A 27666-nucleotide genomic window follows, 5' to 3' on the forward strand; every position below is an offset into this window, starting at 1 on the left:
AAAAAATTTCTTTGTTAACAATTGAAAAATCTTTGCAAGAAAGAAAGAAAGAAAGAAAGAAAGAAAGAAAGAAAGAAAGAAAAAGAAAGATAGACCAACAAACATAAAGGTAGATCGTTCTGCAAATTTTGTGAAAGATTTGCTCAAGTTCACAATAATCTGGAATTCTCACTCTTGGAGTTTAGCAAAAGAAATGAGGATGTTAACGGAAGTGTGATCTTCCCATCATGGGAAGAGTGTCTTCATGAAAACACAGCACCATGCCTGGCATGGTGCCCAACACACACACAATTAATGCTTGTGCAGGGATAATGATTACTGTGGGAGAATAGAGAACGTGATGGTCAATACAAAAACATAAAATAGTGTGAGATGGGTGTGACAAGTGTCAAACGACTGGATACAAAACACTTGGGTTGATGACAATATATATATTTACAAGTTCTATGAAGACATGGGGCTTCTGGGACACCTGTAGTGTTATTTCTTGACCTGGAAGGAATTACAATAGTATTCAGTTTGCAGCAACATGTTAAGCTTTTCCTTTGTATTTTATGCACTTTTCTGCATATTTATTGTTGTACACAAGTATAAAAGGCTTTTTTAAAAGATCAGATGAGAAACCACAAGAGAGCTAGGTTCAGCTGCCAGCTTTGAAACTGAAAAGCTGGATGATTATATTCTTCATCATAAAAAACGGAATCATAATATATTGTTTATTTACAAGTTTAAATAAATATTGTAGAGAGCTCTCCTGATAAATGGCTTCCATGTTCGTTCGTCCTTCCTTCCTTCCTTCCTCCCTTCCTTCCTTCCTTCCTTCCTTCCTTCCTTTCTTTCTTTTTTTCTTTCTTTCTTATTTATGAGAGAAAGAGAGTGTATGCACAAGCAAAGGAGGGGCAGAAGGGGGGAAAGAGAGAGAGAGAGAGAGAGATTTTTAAGCAGACCCCACACTCAGTACAGAGGCCAAGGTAGGGCTCTATCCCATGACCCTGGGATCATGACATGAGTTGAAGTCAAGAGTCCAACACTTAACCAACAGAGCCACCCAGGTGCCCCACACATACTTTATATTTTTATGACCCTGAGGAATAGACATAATTATGTCTATTATTTGCCTCCATTTTGCAAATGGAAAAACTGAGTCTTGAAAGGCTACATGACCTGTCCAAGATTATATAAAGAATTGGTGGAGTTATATTCACTGCACCACAGTTTTCAGTTTTTTATCTTCCTTGATTTTATATAATGTAGTATGTGAAGGGTAATATGGCAGACACTGTTGGTTATCTCCAAGCATCCACTCCTCCACTTTTTCTTTGTCAATAGAACATGAATTTTCCTCAGTAATCAGGTAGCCATCTCCTGGAAAGTGGGAGTGATCCTCCCCAGGACCAGGAGATAATACCTTATTGATTTAAGCTAATCATAGCAATTGAACCCCTCATGAAATGGGCATGTGATACCTCTTGACCAACCAGATGCAAGAGAAGATAGATATGTGGTGGGGCTTCTGCTGGAAGAATGTGATGCTTGAAGCCTCTTGACGATCTTGACAACTCTGGGGATAAAAGTAACACAATGAAGGGGCGCCTGGGTGGCTTAGTCGGTTAAGCATCCGACTTTCACTTAGGTCATGATCTCGCGGTTCGTGGGTTCGAGCCCCGCGTCAGGCTCTGTGCTGACTACCAGCTCAGAGCCTGGAGCCTGTTTCAGTCTGTGACTCCCTATCTCTCTGGCCCTCCCTTGCTCATGCTATTTCTCTCTCTCCTAGAAATAAATAAAAATATTAAAAAAAAAAAAAGTAACACAATGAAAAAGTCTAAGTGGAAAGATTAAAAATGAAAACAAAAAACCCTGGATCTCTGATGACAATTGAACTCTATAAGCCAAACCTAAACTCTCCCTGCTTCCAAACATCTTATATGTGGGATATCAACTCCACCCCCACCCCACTGTGTGAGCTATTTTGACTGGGACCTTCCTGTTACCTGCAGCCAAAAGCATTCCTGCTAACATACTAAGCCTCGAAGTGATGATTTGCTTGCATTGTCTGATTTAATTTCCATTGGAAATCCTACGAAACTGATATTACTCTTGCCATTCTCCAGAAGAGGACTAAAGGCTTAAAAAGCACTTAGTAACTTACACCCCTTTATGAACTTAAAACTAGGCTGTGTATCTATCACGCCTGACTCTAGACATGTCACATGATAGACCCCTCAAGGGTCTTTTTTAAAAGATGATGGCTTAGTCACATGGGAACATTAAAAGTTATTTTGTTGCCATAGTTTTAGTTGTGGCTACAGTGAGAATCAATGTCTTTTTTCTCCAGTATTCAAACCAAGCCCTTCGGGGCAAAATTCTTGCCTCTGGAGCTCTGCAAGCCATTGTCTCATGAAAATTTCTTAAACGCAAAAGAAAGACAAATATCCCTCATGCTGAGGAATTTTCCTAAAGATGAGATAATTACCAAAAAAATGAATGAACTATTTTCAGATGGCTCTCCCGATGATAGGGGCTTTCAGTTAGATACTGGGTGGCCATATAGTGAAGATGTGGCACAAATCTGGTAAATAGCTGGGCAAAATAACCTTTGCTTAATCTACAATGATAAGGTTTCATGATGCTCTCAGGTTCTCAACAGAATAATTCATACCCATCCCATTTGTCATCTTTCTCTTTCTCTTTTTATTTCGCAAATGAGTAGAGGGGTGAAGAAAGTAAAAATCCAACAAACTTCCAACTTCTCGAGAGAAAGATTTTTCAAATAGTGCAGTATGAATACTTGTATTTTATAACCCGTCATTTCTTTCAACCTGAAAATAGTAATTTTCTGCTTTGTGCATATCTCTTAAGAATTTTTTAAATGCAAAATATATATGTATATATATTCCTTCCCCTTGAAGAGTTTGCAACAACTTAACTTGAACAGATGCATTCACATTAAAAGTTAAAAATAGAAGACAAACGAAGTGGTGTTCTTTGACAGAATATAATTATGGGCAAAGTGGAGTAAACTTTAACTGGGGTTTGTGCCTTTAAAAAGGACAGATGTCCCTGCCCATCTGAAGAAATAACCTCAAGCCAAACAAATAAACCATTTGGCAGTTGTTGGTTTTTACGTCCTTGGAGTAAATACCCATGTGATAAATTCTACTCATTTGCTAAGATGACCAAAATGTTAAGCTAAATCTTGACCAAAGCCAAGCCCATGAAACAATATGTTCATGGTCAAAGGTCTATGTTTCATATTTAGGGCAAGGCTTTCCAACCCGGGGTCCACAGATCCTTAAGGGACTCTTCCACTAGATCTCAGGGAGGTCTGTGAAGTTGAATGGAAAGGAATTATACCTTCAATTGCACTAACATCTAACTGAAATCTTATGTTTCCTTCAACAAACTGTATTATTCTTAGCAGTTTTCTGTGACCTTGCCAGCAGTAGAAACCGTAGGTATTTTCATATCACATTATAACTTTGTAAAGATCTCAAAGTTTCACTTATGCTCATTCCTACTTCAACATGACAGTTATCAAGCCTCTTACTAACTCTTGTTATTCGATGCATTAATAGACACAAGTATTATTATTTCACAAATTTGGGTGGGCGGTATTTTTTTCACATATTTTCATCAACATTATATTTCAGTATAACTGGGGGTTTCGGGAATTTTTTTAGTGTTTTATTCATTTTTGGGAGAGAGAGAGAGAGAGAGAGGCAGCAGGAGCACGGGAGGGTGAGAGACAGAGGGAGACACAGAATCTGAAGACAGGCTCCAGGCTCTGAGCTAGCTGTGAGCACAGAGCCCGATGCGGGGCTCGAACCCACGTACGTGAGACCATGACCTGGATGGAAGTTGGACGCTTAACCGACTGAGCCACCCAGGTGCCCCAATTGGTTTTTTTTGTTTTTTTTCTTTTTAATCCTATGGTTTTGGTTTTTGCTTTTTGGTTTTTTGCATTTAGAAACACTATTCTGAGAGAGAGTCCATTTACCAGAGTGCCCACAAAGTTCCACAGCACAAAAAAGCTTAGGAACCCCTGGCTAAGTTATCTTTACCTTCGTCTTAAATTTTAATGAAAAATTTTTAGGGCTTAGCTGATAAATATCACAGAGCTTAGCTGATATTCATCGGTGCTCTGCATTTCTGGTTTTGTCACACATTTGAGTTTTGGGGTTTCGATGTTTGAAACACTGGGTGCATAAAAGGAGATCATTAGTGTTAAACAAAACAGAATGATAATTACTTAAATTTTCAATTTTGTCTCTCACATACACTTTGGGCATTTTTATCCCTTGCAAATAAGTGAAAGGGAAGTGGTCCCAAGATTTTGTCTATATAGCAGGAGTGAAGTGTCCCGATATGATGCATGAACTCATCAAGTCTTGAATCTGGAACGTATTTTATGGGTTTCAGAAGTTTCTACCCTGGAAATGAGCTTCTTCCTGCCGTAAGGAGAGGTATAATCTCCTTTTTCTTTCTTTTTTACCTTAAACTCCCTGAGCACAATTTAACCTCAATGAACTCCATTCTTAAAGATCAGATGCTTGCCCTTTGAAGAATCTGTATTTCTTCTATGTACAAAGCCAGTTAATTCATACTGTATAAACACTTTGTAAAACGTACATGTCAAGGCAGACAAATTTGTATTATTTCTTAGACTATGTTTGTTTGTTTTGAAATTAAACGGGAGGTGCATTTATTTCAAAGACACAAACATCAAAAGATAACGTTGGGCCATTTAAACTCAGACCGCCGATTCATATTGCCCTATTCATGTTACCTAGCCTTGTGGGTAAAGATCAATACAAATTAAATGTTAAGATAGACCATTACAAAGAGATGGCTATTATGTCGCTTTATTTTATTTTATGTGAATTTAGGAAAAGAACATTAGGCTGACACATTCAGAAGGAATTTTGTATGTGTGGGGTGTTTCAAATTTATGAATTTCTTAAAATTCTCCCATTACAAACAGCCTCTGGGCATATGTACGCATCGAAGAAAGAAAAACAAGAAACTGGCCATCAGCAGCAACCCCATAGGAAGTCATGGTCCAAGCGTGACATTTGAGGCCAGAGCCTTGTCTACAGACAGCTAATTCCCATGGAATTCTGAGTAAGAATTTAACCGTTTCTGTGTATGCGGATTTGCCCCTCCGGCCATCCGAAAACGTTTTTTAAGGAACAATGAGGGAAATGGAGGTTCCCCCATAAAACTCGTCTCTATCCTTTCTGCTTTTCATGTGATGAGTCACATGAATCTTAACATAGGAAAACAATGCTAGTTCAAGTCCTTAACTCTTTAAAGCAAGTGAGAATGGTCTCAGCCTCAACCAAATTTCACAGATGACATGTTCCTGTGAGAATCATCTTTATCACTCACACTGTTTTAGGTCAAGAATTAGGTAATTTTATTTCTTTTTTCAACTTTGCCTCAATTTACAGGTTTGGGGATCCCATGCACCTAAACAAGAAATCCAGTATGAAAATGGGGAACAAGTCAAACAACTGAAGTTGTCAAGCTACACCAATGGTACCACTCTTGGTATCTCCTACATGTTTGTAAACACTTGCATACAATAAAAAAACCACTTAGTTTTCTTTTTTTTTTTTTTAATTTTAATGTTTATTTATTCTTGAGAGAGAGAGAAACAGAGCATGAGCAGGGGCAGGGCAAAGTGAGAGAGGGATATAGAATCCGAAGTAGGCTCCAGGCTCTGAGCTGTCAGCACAGAACCCGACGCAGGACTTGAACCCATAAGCCATGAGGTTGTGACCTGAGCTGGTGATGGACGCTCAACAGACTGAGCCACCCAGGCGCCCCATTTCATTTTTAAACCCTACAGAACCTACTAGAGAGATCACAAAGTTGTCTTTGGTGTTTTATCTAAAAACCAAAAGCAAAGTAATGCCTTGAAATCACCCAGGCCTGGGTGGAGGCATGTCTCCCTGGATTAAGGGGGACTGTGACAGCTGATGTGCTAATGACACACAGCAATAGTGGCAGGTGCCCAATGTGTGGAGCAATAGTGTCCTGGTCATTCACACACACTTAATGTATCTGGAATGTGGCTGTGCTTACTGCCTTATTCTGCAAGGTTGAGTCATTTCCACAATGACTCTTAGAGCTCATAGATTATTTCACATTTTGAGGAGGTAAGGAAGGGTAAAGAAGAGACCTAAGGCTCTTTTTTTTTTTTCAAAATGAGCAGAAAAGTTATTTATATGGAGGAACATTAGGATGAATAGCAAACATTTGTGAGAGAAAAAGACAGATCCTTTACATGAAGCTCCTGTAGCACTGAAAGCCATCCCATTAATAAAAGGTCATGCTCAGAAGCTGAGAAATATTCTTCACACTCAGATTTGGAATATCTAACTAAACGTATTCTGATATAAAGCCCCCCCCCAGACAAAATACTATATTGCATTCTTTTTTTTTTTTTTTTTTTAATGTTTATTCATCGGGCACCTGGGTGGCTCAGTCAGTTAAGCATCTGACTTCAGCTCAGGTCATGATCTCACAGTTCATGAGTTCTGTGCTGACAGCTCAGAGCCTGGAGTCTGCTTCGGATTCTGTGTTCTCCCTTTCTCTCTGCTCCTTCCTCACTCATGCTCTGTCTGTCTCTCTCTCAATCTCAAAAGCAATAAACATTAAACAAATAAAAAATAAAATATTTATTTTTGAGAGAGAGAGCATGAGTGGAGGTGGGGCAGAGAGAGAGGGGAACAGAGGATCTGAAGCGGGCTCTGCACTTGACAGCAGTGAGCCTGATGTGGGGCTTGAACTCATGACCTATGAGATCATGACCTGAGCTGAAGTCAGACGCTCAACCTACTGAGCCATCCAGGTGCCCCAATACTGTTACATTCTTCTGAATGGTCCAGCTTTGTGATTGCTTCCAGCTAGTTCTATGGAGTCACCATTTGATTCACATATTAAATTAAGGACAAACTTTTGTTTTCCCACATGGTGAAGACACTATGTAACCAAGACTGATTTTGAAATATTTTCTTTAAAAAGTTAAATGGTTGGTTTTCACAGATGCATAAAATTTCAAGGGACACTATCAGGCTAAATATCATCTAAGTAGCCTATGTAAGATGTGGCCTATGCAACTTGGCCCAAATGCAGATAAAATCTTAAAGGTCACTTCAAAATAATGAATCCAAGAAGACTTATGCTGTTAGAAAACCATAGATTTGTAAAGCAATAAAAAAATCATACTGTTTTATCTGCACACCCCACAATGTTTAAGTAATCAGTTGTAAGCACAAAGAACACAAATTCTGGGTAAAGGTAGATCAGAATTAAAACCCCAAAACTTCAACTTCATCTCACAGTGACTTTATGCAAGTTGCTTAACTTTTCCAAGTAATTCATTAGTACTATGAAGTGGAAGTAGTCATTCCTACCTTGTGGGGTTATGTGATAATTAAGAAAGTAAGCATCTTGGAGTACTTAGCAAAAACAAATAGTACTCTGTAGCACATAAGCACTCAATAAAAAATACCAGTAATTATAATAACATAAATCATCTTAGTAGGACTCGATTCAAAGCAGCTTACAAATACGCATGAAATACAAGAGGAAATAAAAATACAAGTTAACAGTGCAAAGGAAGAGCAACGATAAGAAAACAATGTGAGGCCAGGAGCGTGTGGCTTATTCATTCATCCATTCCTTCAATCAACGCGTGTTTACCTAACGCCTGCTGGTGCTCACGTCTGAGCTGTGGGACAGTGCAGTGGCCAAGACGTGCGGTTCTCCGTTCGTGGAATAAATGTCCTGTATGTTCGAGAAGATGAAGGGCATATGAAATGCCATCTGTATTGTAGCTTTAACGGCCAATTCCGTCTACATTTTTGATATGTTATCTTGAAATCACAGGTCAATGAAATCAGGAAGTCAATAAATGCTCGCGGTGGATTGTCGTACTTGGGTAATTTTATAGCAGTCTGCCACATTGTGAGCAATGTGGAACACAGTGTTCCCTCCACCGGCGTGGTTAGAGGTGAGCGTGAGCACACGCACGCACACACTCACGAACATACACATAGCTTATGTGGAGTGAGGATGGTGCTTTATACTATGTACCTCAGCGTGACCTCACAGCCCCAGCGATGGCTCTAGAGGGTGAGGGTTGGACATCCGGCCTCCATCTGTCCTGCGTCCAGGAGCCCTTTTCCTGGTTACCCTCTGTCCCTGTCTCTAAAGAAGGGTAGTGCACACCCCAGGGGTGCTCGAGATGGTCTGGGGGCGGAGGAAGACAATTTCAGCCATTCTACTTGTATTTTGTAATAATAAAGAAGACAAGTTACGCTTTCTTATTATTTAAGGGATGGGCTGGCGTCTGTGCCCTCACTCCGCCTTGTGTGCCACTTGCTCCTTAGTCCCTGGAGTGATGTAAGGGAAGAGCCTGATTCACAGCCACACCTGCCTTCCATCATTCAAGCCGCATACCTGGAAAATTCTGCAGTTTGCACGTGCCAGCCTAACCTGCTCTAAGAGCGGTGTTATCTGGCTGTATCTAATGAACGAGAGAGTTAGAGTCTGGCAATGGGACACCCGGGTGGCTCAGTCCGATAAGCGGCCCGACTCTTGGTTTCAGCTCAAGGTCGCAATCTCATGGTTCATGAGATTGAGCCCTACATCGGGTTCTGAGCTGACAGTGGAGCCTGCTTGCGATTCTCCCTCTCTCCCTCTTTCTTTGCCTTCCCCCCCTCCACCCCCCGCTCAAAATAAATAAACTTAAAAAAAAAAAAAAGAGTCTGGCAAGGAAACTGTGCTTTGAAGATAATACAAATAATTGAAGTACCAGTGAACAGGGTTTTTTTTTAAATTTTTTATTTATTTCTGAGAGAGAGAGAGAGACAGCATGAGCAGGGAAGGGTCAAAGAGAGAGGGAGATAAAGAACCTGAAACAGGCTCCAGGCTCTGAGCTGGCAGTCAGCACAGAGCAGATGCGGGGCTCGAACCCATGAACCGCGAGATCACTACCAAAGCCGAAGTCGGACGCTTAACTGACTGAGCCACCCAGGTGCCCCGTGAACAATTTTTTTTTTTTAAAAGGCAGAGCTGAGAGTTCTCCTGTCCCTAATATATGCTTTTTGGTGTCACATTAGTAAAAACAATGACAATCCAATTATATCCTGACAAAAAGATGACCAGAAAAATGAGACATTATCAAAACTCTTTGAAGTATGAGTTTTGACCCACTATACCTGACAGTGACCTCGCCCTAAGTGTGTATGATGTGTCCTCAGATATTATATAAGGAGGGATTTCAAGTCATCGTGATTAGCAAGGCATGTAAAACCTTATAAGCATCAAGAACATGAAATCTGAACAGTGATTTTTTTTTTCCAACAATTGTTAAAGCCACAGAACACTCAGGGCTTTACAAAATTTCTCTGAAACTTAATGGAAAACGTTTTGAAGTCATTTATGAGATTTCTTGCATAATGAAAGCCAAAAAGTATTTGTCTGGCACAAACAATTCTGGGCTAAGATTACAGAGATACGCTCGCACTTGAAACTCCTACCCCACTCAGAGCTATTGCAACAAAGAAGTGAAAGCCAGAAGTGCACAAATTTCTTCAGGAGGCCATTGACACTTCGTTTTCCAAAAAAATAAGACCTTCCTATACCAATGTTCATCGTGCTCTGTCATGAGACGGAATCATCAGGAAAAGCTTTTGCACCACAGAGGTTTCCTGGCCATCACTTATAATTTTGAAAGTTTCTTAACTTAAGAAAAGAGTGACATATTTTTCTTTTACTACCACATAAGTGTTCTAAATTCGCCAATATTTTCTGCAACGACTGGTGGTTCTCAGTGGTGTGCTATGTAGCAGATCTATATCAGATATATCTACATATCTGTATTTATGTCTCTTGATCTCTATCTATATATTTAAATTTCCTTAAAGGCGATCGCTTAATAATAACTGAAAAATAGTACTGCTTTTAGAAAATAGTTCAAACTATGAACTTCAGGCACTTGAAAATAGAAGCTTAGAAATATTGTCATTGTTAACACAACCTTGTGGAAGAAAAAGAACGTATGTCACTATAAAAATTCAGATCTGTGCACTCAAACCCGTAAAAGGACTTTCTAACCTGTTTTCAAATCATCTACATGAGGAATTTCAGGGTTTAATAGTTCAGGGGTGCCTGGGTGGCTCAGTCCATTGAGCTCAGGCCATGATCTCATGGCTTGTGGGTTCGAGCCCTATGTCGGGCTCTGTGCTGACAGCTCAGAGCCTGGAGCTGTGTATTTGGATTTGGATTCTGTGTCTCCCTCTCCCTCTGCCCCTCTCCAACTCACACTCTCTATTAAAATAAATGAACATAATTTAAATTTTTTTAAACAGAAGTATAAGAATCTAGCATATCCTGATTAATTTGGAAAAACAACTACTAAATAACATCAGAGACTGGAAATTTACCAGTCAAATTTCAATAAAAATGCATGATTGACAAAATTGTTAAGTATCAACAGTTTAGAAAGCCCGCCATGGCTGCACATCTTTCATTGGAATCTATGCATCTCTGAAAGGCATTTTTCTCAGCTACGAAATCTGTTATAATCCAGGATTGAAATAAACTGAACTTTGAGACAGATCATCAAACACCTGCTTCATAATATATTTAACCCACATTTTCAAATGAATGGAGTATATTTGATCACAATGCTCTTATGAAAATGTAACTAGTGGTAGCTAAGGTTTAAATATATTAATAATATTCTAGTGAGAGCAAAGAGTACACACAAGAATGAATAAAACAAGGTCCTAAATGTATAAAATATTATTTGTTTCTTCTTGAGAGCCTCCTGAAATGTCTAACTTCCATTCTCCTATGCTTTACAATGTACAGAATGCGTGTATGTAAAAAAAAAAAAAAAAAAGCAGTAGATCATTTATAAATAAATCAATCAATGCCACAGCTAGATGTGTACACGTTTACTACTAGGGATTTGCGGGGGGGGGGGGGGGGGTTGTTTTTAAATGTTTATTTATTTATTTTTGAGAGAAAGAGAGTGCAGGGAAGGGGCAGAGAGAGAAAGAGAGAGAATCTCAAGCAAGTTCCACACCGCCAGAGCAGAGCCCGATACGGAGCTCAAATCCTCGAACTGTGAGATCATGACCTGAGCCTAAATCAAGAGTTGAACGCTTAGCTGACTGAGCCACCCAGGCACCCTGATTTCTTGTTTTGATTTGCTTTGTCCTGTTGTTTAAAAAGGAGGGGGGCGGGGGCGCCTGGGTGGCTTAGTCGGTTGAGCATCCGACTTTCGCTTGGGTCATGATCTCGCGGTTCGTGGGTTCGAGCCCCGCGTCGGGCTCTGTGCTGACTGCCAGCTCAGAGCCTGGAGCCTGATTCGGTCTGTGACTCCCTCTCTCTCTGACCGTCCCCTGCTCACACTCTCTCCTAGAAATAAATAAAACATTAAAAAATAATAATAATAAAAAAATAAAAAAAATAAAAAGGAGAGGTGGATCCCTCTACTGCAGAGGAGTATTTCTTAAAATGTAGTTTATGAGGGGCACCTGGGTGGCTCAGTGGGTTAAGCATCTGACTTTAGCTCAGGCCATGATCTCATGGTTCGTGTATTCGAGCCACACGTGCGGCTCTGTGCTGACACCTCAGAGCCTGGAGCCTCTTTCAGATTCTGTGTCTCCCTCTCTCTCTGCCCCTCCCCTACTTGCGCGCTCGCTTGCGCACACGCTCTCTCTCTCTCTCTCAAAAATAAATAAACATTTTTTAAAATGTGGTTTATGAGCTGCCTGCCTCTGGGTCACCCCAGGTACTTGTTAAAAATAAAAATGTCTGAATTTCACCCTACAACTACTAATTCAGAACCTCTAGAGGTGCAGCCCAGACTTTTGCATTTTTAGCAAGTTCTTTGGGTGATTGTTATGCATGCCATTGTCTGCTGCAAACCAGGGCTTCCAGCCAAGAAATTCATGCCTGCCTCTGAGCCATCAGACACACTCTCTGTGCCCAGAGACCAAAGATTGAGTAAAAAGGATCCATCCCTTGGTTGATCATGATCAGCCCACTAGCCCATTCTCAGACTTATTAAGAATAATGTTGGAGAAAATAACAGCTGTATGGCCAAGAGAAAGAGAACATCTTACATATGCCTGCCCAAAAGAGGAAAAGAATTGGGTTGATTAGGAAATTCTTTTTTTTAATGTTTTATTTATTTCTGAGAGTGAGAGAGAGAGACAGAGTAAGCAGGGGAGGGTCAGAGAGAGAGGGAAACACAGAATGTGAAACAGCCTCCAGGCTCTGAGCTGGCTGTTAGTACAGAGCCCGACGCAGGGCTCGAACCCACAAACCATGAGATCATGACCTGAGCCAAAGTAGGACACTTAACCAACTGAGCCACCCAGGCACCTCTGATTAGGAAATTCTTAACTTTTCCGGGATTTTTCATCCTTGGAGCTCATGGTAATTTATGGATGTTAACTTCGTTAGCCACACAGATCCCTATGGGATAGTCAGGAAGTCAGGTTATGAAATTCAGAATATGAAACAAAATACCTAAATGACAATACAGTAAAGAAATACAAATATATAAATGGACATTTTAAAAAGATAAGTACTACTCCTTTATCTCCAAGTAAAATTACGTGCAGGAAAACAAGTGTATTTTACATCAAGATATGGGACTTTGCTTCAGTCATACGGAATCCAGAACAGCCATTTCAAGTGCTTCCTGAGTCCCTGCCTGGCCTTAAATCACCAAGTCATATGCTCCTTGGATCTTACCTTACAATTTGAAGGAACATCTCAGCTTTCCTCGTCAAGCAAAACCTTTCTACATTTTCGTTAGTCCTGTTCTGTGTCATCCGTCTGTCAAGAAAGCAGTTGCTTGTTTGATTGTTAATTGCTCTTGTTTTTTATTATAGGACGCATTCAAATTTTGGTAACATGTTCTTCTTTGTAATTAGATATAGTAGTTAAAACATCTTTCAATTCACCATGCCATTTTCCTTTAATCAGTACATCAGCCGGGCTTTACGATGATGGAACCGTATCTGTATTTTTACCACAGCAGCGCCGCTTAGAGAAGATTGTGTTGCGAATGCATTTTGTAATTGGAATGAAATTCAGAGGTAGAACTGCTTTTATTTTGCAGCCCTCAAACGTGTAAACCAAATGAAAGTAACATGTGGCTACTTTGATTATTTGTATCACCAACTTCCAAAGATTTTCTATGGGGCGTACGACATCAATAGCTAAAATTATTGGGTGGCCACAGATGAAGTCGAGAATGAATGTATCAGTCAGAATTCTCTAGAACCTATTCTGCAGGCCACGTGGATGAGCTGGACACTTGGGCAGGATTTCTAGGCTGCAGTCTTTTTAGGTAGAATTTCTTCTTTGGGGAATCTCAGTTTTGGTTCTTATGGCCTTCAACTAATTAGAAGAAGCCCACACACATTGGCAAGGATGAGTTTCTTCCTGCAGAGTCAATCGACTGTAGGTATTAACTGCATCTAGAAAATACCAACGCCTCGATGAGCTCACTGGGTGCTGCAGCCTGGCCAAGCTGATACAGAAAGCTACGTATTGCAAAAGACAAGAACATTTTAAAGACTTCTCATTAAATTCGCTTCCAGGGAAGTTTTACAGAGGAGGAAATTGAGGATTAAAAAGCATAAGCGATTTGCCCAAGGTCGATGAGGAAATAAGCAGATGAGTCGGCCTCCCTCATTCAGACTCACGACCACAGAGCACACCCATCCTGTGTGGCTCCCCTCAACCCCCGCGGATTGGGAAACAGTGTGAAAACAGGGCTCTGCCCCTGCTTCTTGGTTTGATCCCCAGGTGAACGCGCCCCACCACCTTCACCTAGGAACCACCTTGTCCATGAATGAGAGACCGATCCCGGTAACAACCCGGAAGATCCGGGACTGTTGGGTAAGGCAGTGACTGAGAGACACTCTGGAATCAGACACCTGAAATTCAAATCTCAGTTTGGCCAAATCCCAGGCAAGTAACATACACTTTCTAAGATGAAAAGAGCATCATGTTAAGTGCCTGCATGCTGGAGCAGAGACTGCCTGGGCTTGAAGCCCCATCCTGCCTCTTACCGACTGAGCAACTCCGGGCAGCTGTTGACCTCTTGGTGCCTCAGTTTTCACATCTATGAAGCGAGGACAATTGTACCACTGCATTAGGTTACAGTTAAGTGAGACGATTCCTGTAAAACACTCAGAACCGAGCCTTGCACATAGTAAGTACCCCGTTATTTTCTGCTATTATCTAGAATCCTATTTCCAATGTATAAAATGAGAATAGGGGCGCCTGGGTGGCTCAGTTGGTTAAGCGTCTGACTTCGGCTCAGGTCATGATCTCATGGTTTGTGGGTTCGATCCCTGCGTCGGGATCTGTGCTGACAGCTGCCTCAGAGCCTGAAGTCTGCTTCAGATTCCGTGTCTCCCTCTCTCTCTGCCCCTCCCCAGCTCACGCTCTGTCTCTCTCTCAAAAATAAATAAATAAATATTTTAAAAAATGTTTTCATAAAAAATGAATAAAATTAGGATAAAAATAGAATGTCCAGGGGTTACTGTGGGATGAGCACAGGGCACTCAGCCTGGTCCTGGTCGCCAGCGAGTGCCCAGCAAACGTTAGCTGTCCACTCAAATGCAAGTTCCCAAGAAGGGGACCTGTCACACCCCCCCATGCTCTCCCAGCCACCTGACATGTGGCAGCCGGTTTAAAACATTAAGAAATAGAATTATCAATAGCCCAAGGCCACACCTAGCAGAATGACATGCTGGGATCCACCCATTCGGAAAAGAAAAGAAGCTAGAGTCTACCACTGTGAGCATGTGCAAAGAGACCATACTTCTTAAATTAAAAAAAAAAAAAAAAAGTGGGAGGAGCCCCCAGGTGGCTCAGTCGGAGAAGCGGCCAACTCCGGGTTTTGACTCAGATCATGATCTCACGGTTCTTGAGGTGGAGCCCCTGAGCTGAGCTGACAGCAGGGAGTCTGCTTGAAATTCTCTCTCTTTCTCTTCCCCTCTTTCTGCCCCTCCCCCACATGGACATGTGCTGTCTCTCTCTCCTCTCAAAATAACTAAATAAACTTGAAAAAAATATAGGAGATAAAGTACTACTTTTGCTTTATACCTATACATCCTTGAACATACGTATTTCTCTACTTTTGTTGTCTCCTCAGGCAGCAGAAATAAACCCAGACACAGCACCCAGAGAGCAGTGGTTGGTATCGGTTCTCCTAGAAAGGGGACTCTCTTACACTGTTAGTGGGAATGTGCACTGGTGCAGCTGCTCCGGAAAACAGTACTGAGGTTCTTCAACAAGTTAAAAATAGAACTACCTTACCATCCAGCAATGGCACTACTAGGCATTTACCCAAAGGTTGAAAAAATATAGATTCGAAGGGGTACCTTCACCCTAATGCTTACAGCAACACTATCTATAATAGCCAAATTATGGAAATAGCCCAAATGTCCACTGACTAATGAATGGATAGAGGACGTGGTATATATACACAACTGAATATTACTCAGCCATCAAAAAGAATGAAATCTGGCCATTTGCAATGACGTGGATGGAACTAGAGTGCATTATGCTAAGCAAAATAAATCAGTCAGAGAAAGACAAATACCTTATGACTTCACTCATATGTGGAATTTTAGAAACAAAATAAATGAACATATGGGGGTGGGGGAACAAAGGAAAAAGAGGGGGGAAACAAACTGTAAGAGACTATTACTGATAGAGAAAAAACTGGGGGTTGATGGAGGGAAGTGGGTAGGGGGGGTGAGCTAGATGGGTGAGGGGTACTAAGGAGGGCACTTGTGATGAGCACTGTGTGCTGTATGTTAAGTACTGAGTCATTGAACTCTACTCTTAAAACCAATATTGCACTTGGGGCACCTGGGTGGCTTAGTCGGTTAAGCATCCGACTTTCGCTTAGGTCATGATCTCGAGGTTCGTGGGTTCGAGCCCCGCGTCGGGCTCTGTGCTGACTGCCAGCTCAGAGTCTGGAGCTTATTTCAGAGTCTGTATCTCCCTCTCTCTCTGACCCTCCCCTGCTCATTCTCTCTCTCTCTCTCCTAGAAATAAATAAAAATATTTTTTAAAAAAATCTCATTAAAAACCAATATTGCACTTTATGTTAACTAACTTTAGAATTTAAATAAACATTTGCAAAGGAGAAGAAAAAGTATGAGTTCTCCTAGCACTGTGGCCTGTAGGTCAAATCCCGTTTGCCACCTGTTTGCCTCTGGCCCACCAGCTAAGAGTGGCTTTTCAGATGAACATTTACAATTGCTTTGATGACAGACAAGTAACTCTGAATCCAGATTAAGTGAAACATTATCCCTCCCCAAAAGCATTCTTCTCGTTAGCAGACCTGCAAGACAAAAATTGTACACAGGGATGATTATTATTATATTTTTAACTTTCCAATAAAAAAAATTGTTATGAAAAGTATTTTCTCTCTTGTTGTGTAAGTGCTTACATAATATCTTCAAGTTTGCCTCTTAGCCTACGAAAAATAAATTTAAGTAATAAATAAAATACTTATTCTCTGGCCTTTTACATTAAAAAGTTTGCCAGTCCCTGCCTTAGAGAGTCTAACTTGTGACTTTTTATTCCCAACAGCTGCTTCCTATGAATGCCAAGCTCTTCCCTGATGAGCATATTTGATTTGAGAAGAGAGAATATATTGGTGTCTCAGAACAGTTTTAAAGCCACAGGGGAAAAAGAGCTCTTTGCCTCAATAGTTTCAAACTAAGAAAATGTTACTCACCCAATCCCAGTCTCACACACTTAACTGTGAAATGTATTTATAAAGCCATGTGATCAGAAACATTGTGTAGTGTTTTCTGGTCGTGGGAAACAGGGCCATCCTGTTGCCTAAATGGACCCATTCTTTGGGAAGAAGTTATTTCATATCACATGATTAAAAGTTAACGTCTTGGAATCTCTCCTGAGATTCTGGAAGCTACCATGTTCTAGGCTAGTTCACTTACTTGTTTAAAATGTTACCTCTTCCCTAGAGCCCTTAAAAATGCACTCTACCTGTTTCATGCTGGATTAAAGCATTTTGGCTATTAACATTTCTTAAATGATGAAAGCTAATAATTTCAACCAGCTTCAAACATTAAAAGTCTCTTGATTTTTGTTCTTGCTCGGCGGCTCAAAAAGTTAAAACTCCAGAGCTAAGGAGCCCAAACAGAAGAGAAATTACAGAGATCATGCCCTTTATTCAGATCCTTATGCTTCAAACAAGGTTCACTCTGGAAATGCAAAAATCAGGTCTGCATCAAATGGAAGAAAGAAAGAAAGAAAGAAAGAAAGAAAGAAAGAAAGAAAGAAAGAAAGAAAGGAAGGAAGGAAGGAAGGAAGGAAGGAAGGAAGGAAGGAAGGAAGGAAGGAAGGAGGGAGAGAGAGGGAGGGAGAAAGAAAAGAAAAGAACAGAAAGAGGAAGAGAGGGGAGGAGAGGGGAGGGAGAAGAGAGGATATGAGAGGAAAGGAAAGGAAAGATAAAAAGAAAGAAACTGTCAGCAGTGAAAACGGAATATATATATGCAAATTAACGAAATATCCTGCATTTGTCAGAATATGGGAGAAACAAGAACGCACAAGTACAAAAAGAGAAAAGCATCTCAGGGGCTTTTCTCTTTTTGTACTTGGGCATTTGGGGGGAGCAGAAGGGGGGTGATGGGCATGGAGGAGGGCACTTGTGGGGATGAACAGTGGGTGTTATATGGAAACCGACTTGACAATAAACTATTAAAACAGAGAGAGAGAGAAGCAGTGTCAGGTGGACCCTGCTTGGGTCTTTTGTCTCAAGGAACCCGTAGGAAAATGAGGCTGGAGGCAATTGCAACACCCAGCGCTATCAGATCTGCAGATAATCAGGAACATCACAAACACTGCTCTCCCGAAATAGAAACTCTTTACTTATAGAAGCCATAGGTCATGACCTCCCCGGTTTTGGCCTCCTATGTATCACCCATTTCTAAAATTAGCCTACACCGCCTGCCTTCAGGGTCCACTCAGGGAAAGGAAACAAAGAGTTTTTGACAATTCTTAAAAGTAGAAAACAAAAAAAAGCAATGCCTTTGCCTGTTTTTTTTTTTCTTTTCACCCATTTGGATAGGGAACATCAAATTCCATATACAGAAAGTTATAGATAATTTATTAATATACCTAAATATCACAACAGCTTTCGCGGGCTGAACATGTCACAAGCATCCATAAACATCTCTTTAAAAAGGCAAATGAGTATAATTTCCCACCACAAAAACTTAAAATACACATATGAACTAAATAATGTAAACCATCAAAAGACTCAATGGTGCTTTTTTCATTGACTTGAAGTCCTCATAAAAGGGTCCATATATCTCCATCACTTCTTTAACAAGTTTTACTACAGAAAGAAAAAAATCAAAGAGAAAACCACAGAACCACAAATCTTGAAGATGAAATTGACCTTGAGACATTAATTACTCCATCACTCAGCTGCTCCTGCTGCCCTCACATTTACCCCACACCACAACCCAAAGAATATCTTTCATTTTAAGCCTCAAAATATGAGATACCACAAATTTCCAAAACAAGCAATTGCCTCTTAAAAAAAACTTGACTTACAAGTGACCCATGAGTAAAAATGACCACTTCATACCCACTTGGTTCCAGAGTCACTGCAAGTGGGGCTATGCCTTCTGAAGGAACCACTCTCTCCCCTCATCTTTCTGGAGAAAACCCCGACCCACAACCCACCCCCAGCCAGAAAAGCACCAGTTCTTACAGGAGCATCTTCCAAGGGGAAGTCACCAGGCTCTCCAGAGCCTGCTCCCAGTCAACGTCTGCCTTGATCCTTCTTCAGGCCCGTGCCTGACTGCCCACCTCTTCCTCAACTTTCTCTAAGTAGACCAAAAGTGGGGCAGGAAAGCACCACAACTAAAAGGCACATATTCATAAACATACAAATATACTAATGCACAATATATATGCATTGTAAGTATGTATATGTACATGGATGCATAGAAATACCTATAAACCTGTATGTGTGTTCTATGTACATAGAATGTAGAGATAAAAGGTATATATACACACATACATAGATATAAACACATACATACATATACGTACATATATACACACATATATGTACCCACACATATATATACACACAGAGATATATACACACACATATACATGCATGCATATATACACATACACACATGTATGTATGTATGCACATATACACATGTATATATAATGTAGACACACATACATATACACATGTACACACACATACACACACATTTATACACACATGTATATATACACGCACACATATACATGCACATATATACACTCATATATACATGCGCATATATACACCATATATACACGTATATACACATATACACACATATAATATATATACATACACATATGTACATGTATATAATATTCATACACACGTGCATGTATATATGCACATATATACACATGTATACACACAAATTTGTATATATATATATGCACAAACACATAATACATGCATATATATACATATCCGTGCATGTGAAGCCAGATAGGGAGTGGAGCAGGCACGGTTGATGCCCCCTTCAGGCCCACTCCCATTACTGAACTGATGATCTCATCCCCTGGGTCTGATCCATCCCCTGCCTCCAGCTAGTAATTCACAGGGGAAAAAAAGGACAGAGGAATACGTTGATCTGTACCAGGAGTTTCAATCAGCAAAATCCACATGGAGATCAGACACCCTCGAGTCTACAAAAGATGAACTGCAAGGAAAAGACAGGGTTTAAGAGATTCCCTGGAAACAGACTCTGAGACAGAGATTTGCACGTACAAGGTTTATTGGGGAGTGAACTGAGGAACAGCACCTGTAACAAAGTTAGGGAAGCCGGACTGGGCAGAGGGGAGGCTGAGCTACCCACTCGGGTAGCTGATCCCACAGGGAAGGATGGGAGCCTGGGTGCCCTCCCTCAGTTCTGCAAATTGACAGAGGGAGGCTGAATCAGGCTTTGTTCAGCCAGTCAGTGGAAGCAGATTGTCCCCAGGGAAGGAGTAAATGACCCAGCAGCCACCCCCGGTTCCCCAGAATGGTCACTTACTCCATCACACCAGCAGTGAGGTTCTCTGCAGTGAGGCAGCTGCTGACAGTACAGAGCCTTGCATAAGGTGACAATCACGGAAGAGACGCCCCATCACTGTCACATTTTACTGGGTAGTAGCAAGTCATAGGTCCTATCTGCATTCGGCGGAAGAGGGTTATACAAAGTATGGACACAAAGATAAAAGGCCAGCCTGTTAAGTGTCCTCCACAGTCCCCCTGGCAGACTGGATGTATAGAGCCTCAGTCCTGAGGGGCAACTTGGGGGGAATCCACAGTATTCACTCTCAATAGCAACCTGTAGAATAGAAGGCACTTATAGATCTGAGAGACCTTGGCGGCTTATTAAAAATTGGCAAGGCTAAACCATAGTGTCTAAAATTGGACAGTTTAGGAACAGGTTTTGGTTCAGGTCATGATCTCACAGTTAATGTGAGTTCAAGCCCCACATCAGGCTCCGTGCTGACAGCTAGGAGCCTGTGTGCAATTCTCTCTCTCCCCCTCTCCCTGCCCCTCCCTGCTCAGTGCTCTCTCTTTCTCTCTCTCTGTTTCTCAAAATAAACAAACTTTTTAAAAAATTAAATATTAAAGCTGGATAATATAAGGAAGAAGCTCAAGGAAGTGATCATTATAAATGTCAAGATCTCTGTTGAGACTGAGTAAATGCAGCTTCCCAGCTGGCCAACAAAGTTCTGTTACTCGATCTGGGTTGGGGGAGAGGGTTTCCCTTATTATTATTCACTAAGCTATGCATTTGATCTGTCTTTCTCTTGTATCTGTATTTTATATTATATTTTTTAATGTTTTATTTATTTCTGAAGGAGAGAGAGAGACAGCATGAGCAGGGGAGGAGCAGAGAGGGAGACACATAATCTGAAGCAGGCTCCAGGCTCTGAGCTAGCTGTCAGCACAGAGCCCAACACAGGACTCGAACCCATGAACCGTGAGATCATGACCTGAGCCAAAGTCGGACGCTTAACCAACTGAGCCACCCAGGCGCCCCATCTGTATTTTATTTTTTTATTTTTATTTTTATTTATTTCTAGGAGAGAGAGAGAGAGAGAGTGTGTGAGCAGGGGAGGGTCAGAGAGAGAGGGAGACACAGACTCTGAAACAGGCTCCAGGTTCTGAGCTGGCAGTCAGCACAGAGCCCGACGCGGGGCTCGAACCCACGAACCGCGAGATCATGACCAAAGAGAAAGTCGGACGCTTAACCGACTAAGCCACCCAGGTGCCCCATCTGTATTTTATTTTAAAGTTTAAAGCTTAAGGAAAACCCCAAGACAGAAATAAGATTCGTCCCACTGAGTCAATCGTCCAGTCTCTTCAATTAAGTTGTCGCTAGAAAGTACAAGGTCATATATAAAAACATGGCCAGTAAAGTCCACCCTTTTTAGTAGTGCTCTATCAAGAGAGCAATTTCAATAAAGGATATGTGGGCAAGAAAGAATGAACAGGCTTCTTCCGATTCCAAACAGTATATTCCCGGTAGAGGCAGGTTGAAAAAACTAATGTCCAATGGTAGCATTTCCTGCTAAGAAGCCCATTTCATTTGGAGTAATTGAGGTCAAGAAAAAATGTAGACACTTTCTAATATTACCCAAGCAGCCATATTGACTCGATGGTAATAAGAGCAGGTTATATCATTGGGAATGTTATTTGGCTCGAAACAACAGACCCAAACTCGAACTGGCTTACGCAAAAAGGATCATTAATGTCTGACATAATAGCAAGTCTGAGCTGAATAAAGCTTCAGGGTTGGTTATTCAGCAGACCGACGATGTCAAGAGGCACCCAGGTTCCCTGCTGCCTTCTGCTCACATCTGATACTTCCCACAGCTGGATCCAAAAGGGCATTTGGAAACCAAACATCACCTGATGAAACAACATCAGCAGAAAAAGACTGTCTTTTCTTTTGACTTTTTCTGGAGGTAAACTTTTCCCGGAAACCAGCTTGTAGACTTCCCCTCATTAAATCACATGCCCAATTTTAAGCAAATCCTGATCCAGAGGAATGTGATTTCCTCTTAGACCAATCACACCCACCCTGGAGCTGGAGCAGCCTCCCCCAAGATATGTGGCAGAACAGGGTTGCCTGAATACCTGAATAATATCAACGTTCTGCTAGGAAGGAAGGAGGAAATGGTGCAATGGGATCCATCAACAGTGTAACTAACAATGCAACCAGCAAGTGCACCACACAGATAATCCATCCACCTGTGAGCTTCATTTCTTTTTTTTTTATTATTTATTTTTGAGAGCAAGAGAGACAGAGTGTGAGTAAGCCCCTTTCAGAGAGAGAGGGAGACACAGAATCTGAAGCAGGCTCCAGGCTCTGAGCTGTCAGCAGAGAGCCCGACTCTGGGCTCCAACTCACAAACTGTGAGATCATGACCTGAGCCTAAGTCAGACACTTAACTGAGCCATCCAGGTGTCCTGAGCTTTGTTTCTTAAAAGACTCCATTATTGACCACAGAACCTGTGGTTTTCTTACATACAGAAACCAGAAGTCTAAAAAGAAAAAGATTTAGAAGATAGTGCTGTAAATATGCAAGCATTCCCCTTACTTGTTTATTCTCAATAGGCTAAACAAGCGATAGAATGTCAAGCTGAAAACACATGTAAAAAATATTAATTACATGTATTACTAACTCCCTATAAGGTCCCTGTCCATATAGGGGCCCACTACTGGGTCACTGCCATACCACTCCCCCAGCCTCTAGAACATGTCCTTAGTAGCAGTGGCAAATGTAAGGACTCCAATGCAAAAGACAGAGTTTAATTATCCTGGTCATTCATCAGCCTTTCTCTGAACCCATAAGCTTCCTGTCTCCAGTAAGTCCTAATGAGCTAGGCCAAAGGCCCTGTAACTAACAGTAAAAAAACAAAAAACAAAAAACCATGAGCTTGGGAGTCAAACAAATATGGATTGAAAATCAGGTTCACCTTTACTTACCAACTGTGTGACAATGGACAAATTTCTTAATCTCTCTTTGACTCAGTAAAGGTGGGTATGGTAATATTTCCCTCCTAAATCCTTATGCTGATTAAATAAAATAATGCCAGCAAAGTGCTCACCAAAATGCCCAGCATGAAGGAAACACTTCATATAAGTTAGCTTTCATTGACATTTTTTCTGGCAATGTGATTTGTGCTAATAAAATCATTATGCGGTGATTTCAAAGTGAAAGCACCCATCCACACATTGCTGTCTGATGTCCTAGGGACTTTTTTTTTTTCTTTCTGCAATAGCAATGATTTAATGAATTTATTGGGAACTTTTCTCCTAAATTAGAGCTTGGCTATATTTTCCGTTACTACCTATCCTAGTTTTATCCATCTATTTTATTTCTCCCTCCCCTAAATGAGTACAGCACATCTGGAAGCTGAATTTTTTTAATGTTTTGGTTTATTTCTGAGAGACAAAGAGAGATGGAGCATGAGCGGGGGAGGGTCAGAGAGAGAGGGAGACACAGAACCTGAAGCAGGCTCCAGGCTCTGAGCTGTCAGCACACAGCCTGACGCAAGGCTAGAACTCACGAACCGCCAGGTCATGACCTGAGCCGAAGTTGTATGCTTACCGACTGAGGCACCCAAGTGCCCCTGAGAGCTGAATATTTAAATTACAACATATCAAAGATCCAACCCATTTACAGCTTATTGCACTACAAGAATGTGTAACAATTTCATGATCTAAAATAACGCCTCTCATTAATGTGAGAGGGGATTGCGTGTGTTGATCATGTATGACTCAAGTGCACGCTGATATTAAACAAAACCGAGCCATGGGGCATGAACAGAACAGATCCACGGAGTAAGGATGGAGCAGAGTTGCATTTGATAGTTCTAGCCTGGGCGCAACAGCTGTAGGAGCAGCCCTGGGGCCCGGACACATCATTTCTCACCTGGACCATTTCAGTAGCTTCCTGGCTAATCTCCCTGACTCCACTCTTGCCTCCCTAGAGTCTATTCTTCATACAGCAGCCAGAGCAATCTTTTAAAAAGAAAAGCTGAGGGGCTTCTGGGTGGTTCAGTCGGTTGAGCATCCGACTTCGGCTCAGGACATGATCTCACGGTTCGTGGGTTCGAGCCCCGCATCTCTCTCTCTCTCTGAGAAATAAGTAAAACATTTTTTAAAATTAAAAAAAAAAAAAGAAAAACAAAAGCTGAAACCCTCCAGTGCCTTCTCTTCATGCTTAAAACAAAATCCAATGTACTGAATGTGGCCAGGAGGCCTTGTGTGACCTGGACCTTCCCCACTCTCCCAGACTCAGGTTCACCAATTCCTCCGGTCTGTTACCTCCCTGCAGGAGCTGAATTGTTCTTCCAATATGCCAGACTCTTCCCTTCTACATCGCCTGCACCCTTTCTGATCTCTCTGCCCAGAATCATCTTCCCCCAGATCATCACCACGTAACTAACCCCTCTCATTGAAGTCTGCTCAAGTTTCACCTGCTTGGACATACTGGGTTTAACCCCCTCCCTAAAACGGCACCCCCAAACCAAACCTTTTACCCTGCTTTATTTTTCCCCTTGCCATTACAAGTTGACCTGGCATTTATTTATTTGTTGTCTGTCTCCTCCATCTGGATTTAAGATCCATGAAGGAAATCACTTTGTTTTGCACCTCCGTACATTTTCTTTTTTAGTTTTATAATGTTTTATTTCTTTTTTAAAAAAGAGGGTACAAGCGGGGACAGAGAGAGAGGAGAGCAGAGGATCTGAAGTGGGCCCTGCGCTGACAGGCTAACAGCAGCGAGCCCTGTGTGGGACTTGGACTCACGAACCCTGAGATCGTGACCTGAGCCAAAGTTGGACGTTCAACCGACTGAGCCACCCAGGCTCCCTGCAGATCTATATATTTTAGAGGTGTGTCTGTCACAAAATAGACACCCTGTTAGTGAATATATACCGTAGTGATGAACGTTGGCCACAGCACAATAATTATGATGCTTTCATAGATAGTGGGAGCCATTCTTACTTACTGATAAGTTCTGTAGACTGATGTTTGCTAATATAGATGGTGTTATTGTTCTTAAAGCCACTTTGAGGGGCACCTGGGTGGCTCAGTCGGTTAAGCGTCCGACTTCGGCTCAGGTCATGATCTCATGGTTCGTGGGTTCTAGCCCTGCATTGGGCTCTGTGCTGACAGCTCAGAGCCTGGAGCCTTCTTCAGATTCTGTGTCTCCTTCTCTCTCTCTGACCCTCCCCTGCTCATGCTCTCTCTCTCTCTCTCTCAGAAATAAATAAAACATTAAAAAAAAATTTTTTTAAGCCACTTTGAGAGCGTCACTTAAAATTCCAATATTCGAGGGGCACCTGGGTAGCTCAGTCCATTAAGCATCCAACTTTGGATTTCAGCCCAGGTCACGACCTCAAGGTTCATAGGTTCAAGCCCTGTATCAGGCTTTGCACTGACATTGCAGAGCCTGCTTGGGATTCTCTCTCTCTCTCTCTCTCTCTCTCTCAAAATAAATAAATAAACTATTGTTTTAAAAAGAGAAAATTCTCATATTCAAAACAAACACAGTCTCTAAACTAGTCTACAATGTCAAAGAAATTGTTGACAAAGAGTTAGACAATCTGACACACTGTAAATAAATGCACATTAAATACACTGTGCCTTTGCATTAACTTAATTAATATTAAAAATACACTTTTTAACTACATTCATAGCAATCGTTTGTGGACATAAATGACCATTAATGGCCACCAATGAGAATCAGACACACCACTCGCATTATGAGATTTATGAATATTTTCAAGCCATGGAAAGGAAAATGTCAGCTTTCAACTCCTAGCTTTCCAGTAAAAGGATATAAAACAGTGCTGTAATTATGTTCTGCAGATGTTGTGCTAATAATTTTCCCATTGCATATGAACTCAATTCAGTGGAGGGGGTGTGAGGAGGGAATTGATATATTTCCATATTCAGTGGTATTAGTTCATAAGGAAGGATAAAACATGTCCTGCTATACTGCATATATTTCCGGAGTTAATTCGCCATGAAAGCAAAACCCGTGGTCCTTAGGGCCAGATAATATCACAAGTGACAAATTCCTTCAAACTAGTCACCATTCCTGATTCTAACGGTTGTTCTTTCTCTACCCATAATTTAAAAGAACACAATCCAAAAAATTCCATTTCTGATGTTCCATGATAAATCAGTGGCATGTTTAATACCAACTTACAAAGGAAGAAAAAGCCATCATAAGTTACGCTGTTTCGTGAAAGTTCTTTTGCATATAAACCAGGGTTTCAGAAAGTTGGTCTTTTTTCTTCTGCTTCAGACATCATCTGCATTTAGACCATCATTTTGGCTTATCAAGCTGGAATTGGCTGAATTATGTGTCTATTTCCCCCCTCAACGAGATAGGAATCTTCTATAAGCATTTAGCACCATACCCTTGTTTTAGTGTTCAAAGAATAATTTCATCTTCAAAGTAATACTTTTCTGCCATGGACAGGACACATTCTTGTTCCAATGCTTACTCTCATTGAACTCCCAGTAAAGATCTTTCTTTGAAATGGCTTTCTTGGAGCAACTATAACCCAAAAAGACAGTTAATGCCAGGAAAGAGTAAAACAACATGACAAAGGAAACAGAGAAATAGACATTGTCATATGGTTTGGATTTTGGATTTTTTCTCCTCTGTAACAGTTTTTGCTTCGCCATCCAGTTTTCTTTCCACTAGTTGAAAAACACTGAGAGATGCGAGATTCCAGTTCTCTTGATTCGTGCAGTAGCCTTTCTCAAGAACAAAACGGTAATTTCAACCTGAGATCAAACTAGTGTTCTGTCCATGTCCTCCTTGGTAAGGCCGTTGACTTCCCCACGTGCTCAATTCTAGCAACTTGATCATGGATGATTTACCCCAAAACCCTAGGTACCCTGAGAAGTAAGCTCATTTTTAAAACAAACTGAAATGCACTTACACAGTGAATACAAAAATAAATTCATTCCAACTTGAGTTGAAACAAGTTTTAATCTTAGCGGAACATGCAGGCTTGACTTCTTTTTTTTTCCAGGAAAAATAAATTAAAGGTGAAAAGGATACATTGGTTTTGTAGATAGTATTTTCAAACATGCATCCAAATCATACCTTTCACTTCATGTATTTGTCCTTGAAAAAATAAGAGATAGAAAAGGCATATTCTGACATCCCCGAAACAGACTCAAAATGTATGTTTTCATTTCAGGTCCCAAACAAAACCATGTTCTAACTTCAGTCCCAAGAATAGAACATGCTTTCATAAATTTCTCAGAAAATGAAATCCTTAACGTCCTGCGCAAGGCAACTGCATGGGGAAAATTTCAGATGTCCTTTTGGGGGAGTTTGCCCCAGATCAGGTCCCCCTTGCTTGGTATTAATGACCCAGGCTGCTGCGTACCCTAACTTCCTATTGTGTTTAACTAGCACAGGCCTCTAAAGTAAACTGTTGTTCTACAAAATAGTGAAACCCTACCTCGGCTACAAACATGCTCAAACACACACAAACCTTCCATCTCGGGA

The sequence above is a fragment of the Hyaena hyaena genome, unplaced genomic scaffold, assembly GCF_003009895.1.
Source record: "Hyaena hyaena isolate Hyena2069 unplaced genomic scaffold, ASM300989v1 scaffold_117, whole genome shotgun sequence".
Taxonomy (NCBI): Eukaryota; Metazoa; Chordata; class Mammalia; order Carnivora; family Hyaenidae; genus Hyaena; species Hyaena hyaena.